The sequence below is a fragment of the Talpa occidentalis genome, unplaced genomic scaffold, assembly GCF_014898055.3.
Source record: "Talpa occidentalis isolate TD23 unplaced genomic scaffold, MPIMG_talOcc4v2.1 talOcc4.8, whole genome shotgun sequence".
Taxonomy (NCBI): domain Eukaryota; kingdom Metazoa; phylum Chordata; class Mammalia; order Eulipotyphla; family Talpidae; genus Talpa; species Talpa occidentalis.
This window is the reverse complement of record NW_023605194.1, coordinates 44,281,259-44,293,148: the sequence shown is the minus strand read 5'-3', so window position 1 is coordinate 44,293,148 and position 11,890 is coordinate 44,281,259. Positions and strand designations below refer to the sequence as shown.

The 11,890-nt window shown below is 50.5% G+C and overlaps 1 long non-coding RNA gene across 1 annotated transcript; it reads left to right on the top strand.

The window, feature by feature from the left end:
• The first annotated feature begins 5,545 nt into the window (after positions 1–5,545).
• On the top strand, positions 5,546–8,374 carry LOC129145003 (uncharacterized). Its single transcript, XR_008549954.1, has 3 exons — positions 5,546–5,631; positions 6,949–7,088; positions 8,247–8,374. It is a non-coding gene; the product is annotated as an uncharacterized LOC129145003 (long non-coding RNA).
• Positions 8,375–11,890: the final 3,516 nt, after the last annotated feature.

Here is an 11,890-nt window from a genome sequence, read left to right as displayed (position 1 = left end):
GAGGGGCTCCTCCTGCCCCTGCCTCCTCCCACGCTGGTGTTCCCGGTGCTCTTCCCAGGGTGGTCATGAGGAGGCAATTCCTCTCCCCCCAGAGGGACTGGGGTGGGGACCTCTTCTATGTAAGAGCTTTTTGTGGGACAGTTGGCACAGTCACACCTTGTAAATGACATGGCCTCCCGGAAGAGGGGCGTGTGTGTGTGTGTGTGTGTGTGTGTGAGAGAGAGAGAGAGAGAGAGAGAGAGAGAGAGAGAGAGAGATGCCTTGCAGATGGGCTGTCTGGGATGCCCTTAGCCCGTTAAGGAGGTCACACCCCAAATTGCCAGCTAAGCTCCGGGCTACTTCCCTCCTCCTCTGTCCACTTTCACAGCAGCGCTGATGGCCCTGGTGCAGGGCAGGCAGGCTGCAGGTAATTTCCTTCCCTTTCTGTCGCTCCCTGCTGGGCCCCTTGGCTTCTCCCCTTTTGCTGCCTGAGCACTGTCCTTGGGCTCTGGCTCCCTGGGGAGTGGATGCAGTTTGGGGGGGTGTTTCCTGGCAGACGAAAGAAGGCCCCATCTCTGGGCCCCTTCTCTGACCCCACCGGGCATCAGGTCCTGGTTGGCTCTTGCTTTGGATGTCCTGCTCCGAGTTTCCCTCCCCCTCATTCCTGCTCTGGGCTTAATGGGTGTCTCTTGGCCTCCCCTACCTTGCGGTGGGGGGAGCTTGGGATGGCCCTGTGACCCTGAACTCCTGTCTTTTTCCGCCTTGGGCTGCAGTACCCGCTGGCTTTTGCCATCAGTTTCAGCCTCTGGCTGTGTGCCCACCCTGAGCTGTACCGTCTGCCTGTGACGCTGACCTCGTGGGGCCAGTGGCTCCCAGGGGCCTCATGGCCGAGGGCTCCCTGGTGAGTGTGGCTGGCTGGCTGGGAGGATGGGAATGGGTGTGGGCTGGTCTTTGAGCCTCAGCCTCCTCTTCTGGAGGTGGGGGCCATCCCTCTTCTCCTTGGGCACTGGTAAAGCTCCTAGTGTGCAAAAGGAGCCGGTCCCACCCCTTCCTGCCCCTCTGGGACCAGCTCTGGACCCGTGTCAGGGGCTGTGGTCCCAGGCTTGCTGCTCTCCCCGCAGAAGGTGGATGATCTCATATCCCCAGACGCACTAGGCACTCTGACAGAGATGGACGTAGCCCCGCATGCCCATCTATGGCATGGCCCAGCCCAGTGCCAAGGTAACCATCCTAGAGGCCTGGGGTAGGAGCAGGAGGGTCGAGCCCTTTCACTGACCATATTCCTGTCCCCCCAGGCCCTGGGGAGTGTCCTGGCCTACCTGACCGACGCCAAGAGGAAGCTGCGGCACATCGTGTGGGTGAACCTGAGGGAGGAGGCCGTGCTGGAGTGTGATGGGCACACCCGCAGCCTGTGGCAGCCTGGGCCCCCTGTAACCACTGACCAGCTGGAGGTGAGCCCTTCTGCCTTCTGCACACCCCTTCCTTGGAAGCCTTCTGGGGCACTGGCCTGTGAGGATCTTCAGAAGGTTTGCTGGTCCTGCTGTACTGATGGAGAAGCCGAGTCCTGATGGGAGTTGTGCCAGGGAGTGGCTGACTCAGGATGTGCGTCGGGCCACCTCCCTGGTCCAAGTCTGGGTCTGACCCCCAGGCTCAGGAAGGGGAAGAGATGCTCCCAGAAGCCAGGACTGGCCCTGACCAGAGCAGGCTCCCGTTTTTCAGAGCTGGCCTGCAGGCTGCCTCAGTGGCCGCTGTCCTCTGTCCCAACCCCTCTAGAACCTGGAGACCCAGCTGAAGACCCACCTGAGCAAGCCTCTCCCAGGCACAGAGGGCCCCCGCACCCACAAGTTCCACACGTGCCTCACTATGCAGGAGGTCTTCAGCCAGCACCTGGGGGCCTGTCCTGGTCTCACCTACCACCGCATCCCACTGCCAGACTTCTGTGCCCCCTGTGAAGAGGTGAGGGGCCATGCCAAGGTGTCCCTCTGGGGAGGGAAAGGAGGCCTTTCCCTGCTCCGCCCCCTCTGGACAGTGGGCTCCTAGGAGGGGTTGGGGGTTTCGAGTTTGACCAAGTGCTTTACTCACACTGTGTCCAAGTTTCTTGTTTGCGTGTTTGTTTGGGTGCTTGTCATGTGTTGTAGGTGTGTCTCGGGCGAGCACGTCCATCGTGTTCATGGTGTGTGTATCTTTGCTGGGGATTGTGTTGGGAGCGGGTGTCATGTCATTGTGAAGTGTGTGTATGTGTGGTGCGAGTATTTTTTGTGGAGTCTGTGACGAACACTTTGTCTTCACTGGGGGAGAGCACGTGTGGAGAGAGTGTCTTCTGGGGAGTCGTGTGGTGTGGCGTGCATCCGGGCTCTGTGGAGGAGGGTGTGTGGAATGCTGTGTGTGCCTGAGGGGGGTTGGGTGTCCTCGTGGTATCTGCAGGTTCCTGTCTTCATGGGCGTCTGCGTCGTTTGTGTGTCTTTAGGTTGTGGATACTGTGTGTGCCTGTGTCATACATGTGGTTTGGGTGGCCTGTGTGTCTGTGCCCGGCATGTACAGGGCCTGTGTCACGGCTCCATGTGTCAGGTGGAGGCTGGGGCCTGAGTTCTGGCCTCACTTTGCCAGCGGGTCTCCTTGCCCGTGGTTGCCCCCTGGTGGCCGTGCTCTGCTGCGATGGGCTGAGGCTGGGACCTGTGCTCAGCCTGGGACCTAGGTTGGGTCCCGTCTAGGTGGGCACAGATCCAGGGGGTCCATGTGCAGCCTAGGGGGTGCAGCACATGGAAGGGTGTCTTATCCAGTGGACAGTGGACATCGTGATCCCCCAGTGTGTGTGCTGGCTCACATGTCCAGTCCTGGTCTCTGGGGTGGGGTTACAGCTGTACACAGGGGTGCTGTATTCACACACACAGGGACTTGCGTGTGTTCAGTGAGTGGAGTGTGAGCGTACAAGGTTGTGAGCCTGGCAGTGACAGGCCCGGGGAGAGCGCTCCCAGGACAGCTGCTGGGGTTGCATTTGGAGGGGCGACCACCTTGGGGGTCTGTGCAGCAGGAACGGCTGCCGACCCTCACCTTGATCTCCTCACACAGGATTTTGACCGACTGCTGGTGGCCCTGAGGGCTGCCCTCGCCAAGGACTCAGGCACTGGCTTTGTATTCAGCTGCCTCAGCGGCCAGGGCCAGACCACCTCCGGCTGTGCTCACCTTCTGACACATCTGAGTATGTGTGACCTCTCGTGAGAGGACAGCCTGGGCACTTGGTCCCTGGGAACACTGGCTATGGGGAAGGTGTGGGGGCAGAGGTGGTCCGTGGTGTGGTCCAGGAACCCCCTGCCATCAATCCCGGGTAGGGCAACCGGGACTGGCAGACCATTGTCATGGGGCTCCTGACATAGGAGAGGAGTGCTCCCCACCCCAACAGCTGTCCTCCTTAGGGTTTCCCCGAGGTCGGCGAGGAGGAGCTGGTGAGCGTGCCTGATGCCAAGTAAAACCAAAGACGAATTTGAGGTGAGCACTCCCTATGGGGCCCCAACAGATGCCGGCGGGAGGGGAGAGGGTGAATCTTGCTGTCAGGTCTGGGGAATCTTCCAAGCTGTCCCCAGTGCTGTCTACCTCGTCATCCCAGTGCTTCCCTATTCCTGTTTCACGCAAGAGCAAGCCAAGGTGTGGGGTGGCTTAGCTCTGGGGCCATGGCAAATAGCCACTGGAGATGGGGCTGGACCCCCACCTCACGGGTCTTGCTGCTGGGCTGCTGTGTGGCTGGTGGGAGGCCACCCTCTGCTCTGGGTTATGTTGGCCATAACCCAGTGGCCTCCAAGAAGCCTGGGATCCAGCTGGTCATGGTGCAGGCTTCTGCCCCCATGCCTCCGTTCCATTTCAGCTCATGGTGCTGGATGGACATTTCCGATTTAGTCATGACTGCTTCATGTGCACCAATCACATGTCATCTCCCCAGAGAGTAGGTGGCAATGTCCCCATCTCACAGGTGGGAAATATAGAGCTCAGAGCTGGGCGTGTAGCTGCTGGTTGTTGGCATGGTGCTTGGCACCTGTCTACCCAGCCAGCCATGCACCCATCACCTGCCCTCCCTGCTACCCCGCCCTTTGTGTAGTTCCTCGAGTTCCCCAAGCTCTTTCAGCCGCTGAGCCTTTGCGTATGCCATTCCCTTGCCCTGGCCTCTTTTCTCTTATTGTCCTGGGTGATTCACTGATTATTTTCTGTTATTATTGTGGTAAAATGTTTAGTACAAAATTTTCCATTTTTAACATTTTCGAGTGTGCAGTTCTGTGGCACTAAGTACATTCGCTTAGTTGTGCAGCCATCACCACCATCCTTCTCCAGAACTTTCTCCATCCTCCCCAAATGACTGGACTGTTGAACACTAACTTCCCTCCTCCCTGGCCCTGGTAACTGCCTTCCTACTTTCAGTTCTGTGGACTTGGCATCTCTGGATACCTCATATAAGTGGAATCACACTGTATTTGTCCTTCCATGACTGGCTTGTCCTTCTACGACTCAGGCTTCGTCCATGCTGTAGCATGTGTTGGCATTTCCTTTTGTAAGACTGAATAATATTCCATTCTGTGCATAAACCCCATTTTGGATATCCAGTCACCATTGATGGACCCTTGGGCTGTCTTCCCCTCTTGGCAGTTGTGAATAACGCTGCTGTGAACTCGAGAGTGCAGATATCTGCTTGAGTTTTTACTTTTAATTCCAGAAATGGAATTGCAGGATCAACTGTTAATCCTGTTTAATTTTTGAGATGTGGCCATACTGTTTTTCCAAGGCAGCGGCACCATTTTTCATTGTTCCAGTATCTTCCCCTCCTTGCTGACACTTGTTTTGTGTTTTTGTGCTGGTGGTCATCCTGGTGGGTGTGAGTGGTGCCGCATTGTGGGTTGGATGTGCATTTCCCTAACGACTGGTGATGCTGAGTGTCTTATTGGCCACTGTTTATCTTCTTGGAGACATGCCTGTTCAAGTCCTTTACCCATTTTTGGTTTGGACTTATTTTTGTTGTTGTTGACTTATAGGAATTCATTTTACATTCTGGATATAGATGTCTTATTAGATAATGTGATTTGCAAATATTTTTTCCCATTCTATGGGTTGTCTTTTCACTCTGTCAATAGTGTCCTTTCATGCAGAAGGTTAAAATGTTTTTACAATTGTATATCTTTTATTGAGGTGACATTGATTTATGACACTGTATGCAATAATTTCACACCTTCTAGATGTATTTTACTTACCACCCCAGTCAAGAATCCACATTCTTTTACCCTCGGCCACAGAGCCCTTCACCCTTGTCCTGCTGCATCCTCTTTCCCTGCCTAAACATCCTCAATTCTGCAGTCATATTTCTTTTTTTTTTTTTTTTATTTATTTGTTTATTTATTTATTTATGCAAGCACTGGGTACAGTCAGAAGCGCGGGAAGGTGAGAGAATTCACCAGAGCCAGAGCGGGGAGCAGAGCAGGCAGAAGGACCGAAGTACACTGCTGAGGGGAGCAGCGGGCGGCAGGAGAGGTCTGCACGCCATGTGGGACCCTCCTCTGGTGGCCGGGGAGCAGCCGGGAATCGAACCGGCGCCGCAGAGGCCGCGGGCAGCTTCGCAACCCAGCGCTCAACCGCTGAGCCACTGGGGAGGCCCCCTGCAGTCATATTTCTAAGGTTTGTTTTGATTTCATTTTGTCAGTTCCTTTGTTTTTTTTTTAAGTTTTCAATTTTGATGAAATTCAATTTGTCTGTTTCTTTATTTCCTGTGCTTTTTTGGTGTCATATTCACGAACTCATAGGCAAATGCAGTGTCATCCTAATACATTTTCTTTTCAGAGATTTATGGTTTTAGCTGTTCCGTTTTGCTCATTTAATCCATTCTAGTTTAATATTTGCTGCTAATATTTAGATATCATGTTAATATTTGGATATGTGTAAATTTATTCTTTTGCATGAGGGTATCACTTTCCCAGCACCATTTGTTGAAAAGACTGTCCCTTTCTCATTGAATGGTCTTGGCATCCTTGTTGAAAATCATTTGATTACAAGCATGAGGGTTTATATGCAAGTTGAATTGTTAGTCTTTATGGCAGTCCTCAGATGTGATAGAACTCTCTCTACGTATATCTGGCCCCATGCTAGGAGCTCATCCTTCACAGCTCTGGAGAGCTAGGTGCCTTTACTATTCCCACTTGACAGATGAGGAAACTGAGGCATAGGGAGCCAAGCTCATCCTCGTGGAGCCACATCAGAGGTCATGGGCTGGGGTAGAAGGCAGGTAATGGACCTCAGAGACTATGTTCCAAAGTAACATTATGGTGTTTGGCGACACCCTTGTACCATCTGCACCCAGCCCAAGAAATTCTCATGTCTGGAATAGCTTCCTTTGCAGTTATTTCAGGCTTTTTGAACCCACAGTTCAATAGGGATTTACTTCATAGAGTGTGAAGAGGGTGAAATTGACATCAGTTCTGAGAGCGGAGGCTGATACTGGGGAGCCAGGAGGGCTTCATGGAGGTGGTAACATTTGAGTGTGGATGAGGAGGGGGAATGTGTAGAGGGGAACAAGTGTGCAATCTGGAAAGGGCAGGAGTTGTGTTAAGGTTTTGACTGGCAGAACATTAGAAGGTGGTGCTAAGGTGGGTGGGTACCGGGACTGTGAGAACTCTGGAGGGCCATACTATGTGTAACCTCGACCTTGAGGCCATGACCTCGACCTTGAGGTCATGATAAGACTTACTCTGGGAGGCCGGATGTGAGGAGGGGGGATTGGAGAGGAGTGACTGATCCCTGCATGAGGAGTGGGCTATAGGATGAGCAGGAGCAGCCCAATCCTCACTGGTAGACCTTTGGGGTCACTGGTAGTGGAGCGAGGAAGGTACCCAGAATGACCTGTGTGGCTGTTAGTGTAGGGTGAGCCTTTGCGGGGACCAGATTCCCTCCTGCCTGCCTCAGTTTTCTCTCTGCTCACCTCCTCCTCCTCTGGCCCAGGTGGTGATGAAGATGATGCAGCTGTTGCCCGACGGGCACCTGTGAAGAAAGTGGTGGATGCGGCACTGGACACCGTCAGTGATAACATGACGCCCATGCACAACCACCTTCGGGAAATCATCATCTGCACCTACCGCCAGGTGAGCCTGCCCCATGAGAGCCCAGGCTGCTGCTGATAAGGGGGTGAGGTAAAGGGGGGGCCCAAGGGATGAAATGAGCTCTCAGTCACTTCTCCACTTCTGGAAGTGGGGCTGTTCCCTGGAAGGGAAGAGCATCCGGCCCCGCCTCACCCCTGCTTGGTTCTGCAGTGCTTGGTGAGCTGTGTGCAGGGGTGGTTTTGAAGCATTTAACAGCAGCTGCTGCTCTGGGGCCCTGTGACCAGTCTGAATGAACACCCTGTCCTGGAACCCTGTGGGGGTAGGCGTGAACCCTCTAGTTTCTGGGTCCAGGGAGGCTCTGGGACACCTGGTTTGGAATCAGGTTGGTGGGTGGGTCCCTCAGTCCAACAGGATCCTGGACTGGGCCTCTTTAATGAGCACAGGGAAGCATTTAGTGTTTAACCAGTGATGCTAGGGTACTGTAAGCTTAGGACCTGTGCACATCCGCCCTGCCCGAGGTTCTGCTTGGTTAAAAATTGCTTTTGAATAGCTCGTTAAATCATAAATATCGGAAGATTCCCCTAAGTGTCTAGATTTCATATAAAAATCTGATTTTCAGGCTATGTAGAAAAATATGCCCTCCTGCCAGTCATGGCCCCAGTATTCTGTCACATGCTCCCCACGCCAGCCATTCTAGTCACTGGACTTGTGGGCTCAGTATGGAGCCACTGACTTGCCTAATTCTTGTCTTCTCTGGTCTGGTGAATTTTGGCTGGCTGCTAGGGCAGAGGAGGGTGTCGGAGTGGGAGGGAGCAGCTGTGTGCAAACACCCCAAAGTGAGTGAACACTTCCGTGGGTGCTGCTGACCTTGTGTTCTCTGATGCTGGCCAGCAATTCCCATGACAAGTTCTGCCATGGAGGGCCTGCCGCAAACCAGCCCATGGTCCTCCTGCGGCCAGGCACAAGTTGATGAAGTCACTGGTCTAGGCCAGTCTTTGCTCAAGGTCGTGGATCAGACCTTGACTGGAGCAAAGGTTGGTATTTGGCTGGGGGCAGGGTATCTGGGATCAGGTCAGAGGCCATTTGGAAGGGGAATTTTCTCCCCCAGGATGAGTTACATTTGGGTCCTTTGCCCAGTGGTCTCGTACAGTGCCACCAGGGGGCGGCATGATCTAAAAACTGGCGCGTCTGTTGTTCTAGAGCTTGGAGAGAGCAGAAAACTGAAGCTGTGGGTAATCTGTGCAGCTGGAGCCCAAGGAGTTGAAAAGGATTGCTACCCAGGCTTCAAAACACCAGAGGCTCTCCACCTCACACTGGGTGCGTTCTGTCAGCGCCCCCTTTCCAGATACCCCTGCTTCCAGACCTGCTAGCGCCTCGCTTCCTTCCAGGCACTCATTAGGTTTTCTTTAGATTTTTACTTGGTGTTTTGTAGTTTCCATAGTGTAAGTTCTGCACTTCTTTTATTATATCAATTCCCAAGTATTTTATGATTTTTATGCTACTGTAAGTGGAGTTGATTTCTTAATTACCTTTTTTTAGTTTGTTCATTGCTGCTATAGGGAAATCCAATTGACCTTCTATCAATACATTGATGTTTTTACATTGATCTTCTATTTTTACCATTGCTAAACCTACTTATTATTTCTAACATATTTTTAAGTGAAATCCTTAGAATTTTCTACGTATAAGTTCAAATTATCTGCAAAAAGAGAGTTTTACCTCTTCCTTTTCAATCTGGATACCTTTTATTTAAATTTCTTGTCTAGTTGCCCTGGCAAGATCATCCTGTTGAATAAAAGTAGCTGGAGCAGACATCTTTGTCTTGCTCTTGACTTTGGGGGAAAGCTTTCTGTCTGTTACCATTAAGTGTGACTGTTTCATTCTATTTGTCAAGTTGAGGACGTTCCCTTTCATTCCTAGTTTATTGAATTTTTGTTCATGAAAAGATGTTGAATACTGTCAAATGATTTTTCTGTGTCCATTGAGATGATTATATGGCTTTTCCCTTTTATTCTACTGGCATAGAGTATTATGTTAATTGATTTTTGGATGTTAAACCAATTTTGTGTTCCTGGGATAAGTTGTTCTTGGCCACACAGTATGTCATCTTTATATATTACTACATTTGGTTTGTTGAGGATTTTTATATCAGATTCCTAAGAGCTATTGATTTGTAGTTTTATAGTATATAGTTTTATGAGCTGTTGTTCTTATGATATCGTTGTTTGACTTGGCACTAGGGTAATGCCGAAATAGAATGTTACTTGCTCACTTTTACAGGTGGAGAGACGGAAGCCTATTGAGGGACAGGGTATCACAGCTGTATTAGTCAGCTTGGGGCTGTGTTGTTAAAACACCACAGATGGTGTGGCTGAAGCAACAGAATTTTAATTTTCTCACCATTCTTCCTGGAAAGTCCAAGGTCAAGGTGCTGGCCAATTTGGTTTCTCGTGAGGGTGCTCATCCTCACTTGTATACAGTCATGGTTTTCCTTGATGTGTTTATGTGTGATGTGTGTGTGTGTGTGTGTGTGGTGTGTTGGGGGATGGGGAGACTCTTGTATCTTCTTACAAAGCTGCAAATTTTAGAGATCATCTAATTGGAGGCTACTTTCAATGTATCATAGAACAAAGAAAAAACTAAGAGGAACTATAAATATCCCAATCACATAAAATTCTCAGAACTGTTTAAAAAAATGGGAAGGACCTATGTTGGGTTGCCAATGTGTAACTTTTTATTAAAAGTGTCCATTTTATGGATCTACCACATGACCCAGCATTTCCATTCCTAGGAATCTACCCAAAGGACACAAAAAACATTAATTCAGAAGGAAACGTGCACCCCTATGTTTATTGCAGCACTATGTATAATAGCTCAGATATGGAAACAACTTAAATGCCCCAAAACTTGATCGGATCAAGAAAATGTGATACACGCACACACACACACAAACAAGCAAACAAAATGGAAAACTACTCTGCAATCAAAAAAGATAAACTTATGTCACTTGCAGCAACATGGATGGTACTGGAAGGAATTATGCTCAGTGAAATAAGTCAGAAGGAAAAAGGAAAATATTGGGTGATATCACTTATAGGAGAAATATAGGGGAACCAAACAAAGGGTCAAAAAAAAAAAAAAAAGACAAAACCTGAAAGCAACTATAGATATGAAGCTTAAAGTAGGGGAGGGGGAGGAAAAGGGATCAAAACAGAGGTGGGAGGAGCACAAGGGATCTAGTACTGTACAAAATCAACAATGTAAACAAATTAATAAAAGGAAAATAGTGTCCATTTTAAAGAAACAAACACAAAAAAATTGACAACTCATCTACCACCTAACATGGTTGGCATTTCACTTAAAAGAGAATATTTTAGTGCCAGAGAAGTAGAATAGAGGTTATCTAGAATTGAGGACAGCCCTAGAAAACATTTATGTTTCTATATTCTTGTGGACGTGGATTCGGGATTTGCAGCTTTTGGCAGCCAGGCAGTGTGCCTCCTCCAAGGTCAGCCTGCACTTGCCCGGGCCTGGCCAGGCCCAGAGCTGATGTCCTGACTGATGTCGGGATAGTCTAAGCTGTCCCAGCTGCAGCCACATTGCAGGGCCCTGGCCAGCTTGGGGGTGTGTGTGCACTGGAGTCGACTTTATGGGGGCCCGAGCATCAGTCCCTGTGGGGATGGAAGAAAGCAGGTTCGATTGTTCTGGGCCGACAGGCGGAAGGAATGTGGATGTGGGAGTTAGAGGGAGCTGGGTTTTGACAGGGCCATCTTCATCCTCTCTGACCACCTGTGTCCCCCACCAGGGCTGGGCCAGAGCTGCTTCCTGGCAGGGCTGTGCTTGGGAAGGGTAGGGGATGGGGCAGCACACGGCTTGGTGGCGCGAAGTGAATGGTCAACCTGTGTGAGAACTCCGAGGATCACTGTGGGCCAGAGTGCCCTGAGATGTTCCTGTACCTTCAAAACACCCACCTTGGACCCTCAGATTTTAGTGTAAAAGGACTTCAGAGAGCATCTGACTTTCCAGTTACAGATGAATGGGAGAGTGCGTTGTCCAGGGCCCCACATAGTTGCTGACAGCTGAGGAGATGAGGGTGGGTTTTCTTAGACCCTTTTTACTGAGGAAGCAGCTGAGGTTCAATGAAGTTTTGTGACCTGCTGGAGGTAAGACCAGAGCTGGTCCCCTCCTCCCTTTTCCCTGGTCTAATAGTCTCAGCCCTCTCTGCACAGGCCTCTCTCAGGCAGCCCTGCCTCCTCTACTCTCTAGCATGTGGGCCTGCTTCCCTCATGTGTGTGAGGGGCCAGAATGCTCGGGCTACTTAAAAAACTGCCATACAAACCGCATCTGCATGGGGCTGGAATCCAGGCAAACTGGCTAGGTCTGGCTGAGGTGAGGCCAAGAAGCCACCATCCGTCAGTGGTGACTCCATCTGTTGAATTAATGTTTCCTGCTGAGCTTGGAAATGGAAAATATTTGTGATACAAACCAAGGTCAGGGCTCCTGGAGGAAGCCCCCCTAGAACCATTAACGCCAGGGACACTTTTCCTTAGCACCGGCTGGTGACATTCTTAGTGTTCTGTATTTAAAACAGTCTAATGTTTCTCCCCTCTATTCCTCCAGAGAGAGTTGGAAAGAAAAGTCCAGGTGAAAATAGCCACACAGAGAGAAGTAAAATGTCCTTTGGTCTCAAATTGAGATGCATTTGAAGACTGTTATGCTCTAGCTTTGAGTTTCTGAGTTTTCTTTTCTTTTTTTTTTAAAGATTTATTTATTTATTTATGCAAGCACTGGGTACAATCAGAAGCACGGGAGGGTGAGAGAATTCACCAGAACCAGAGTGGGGA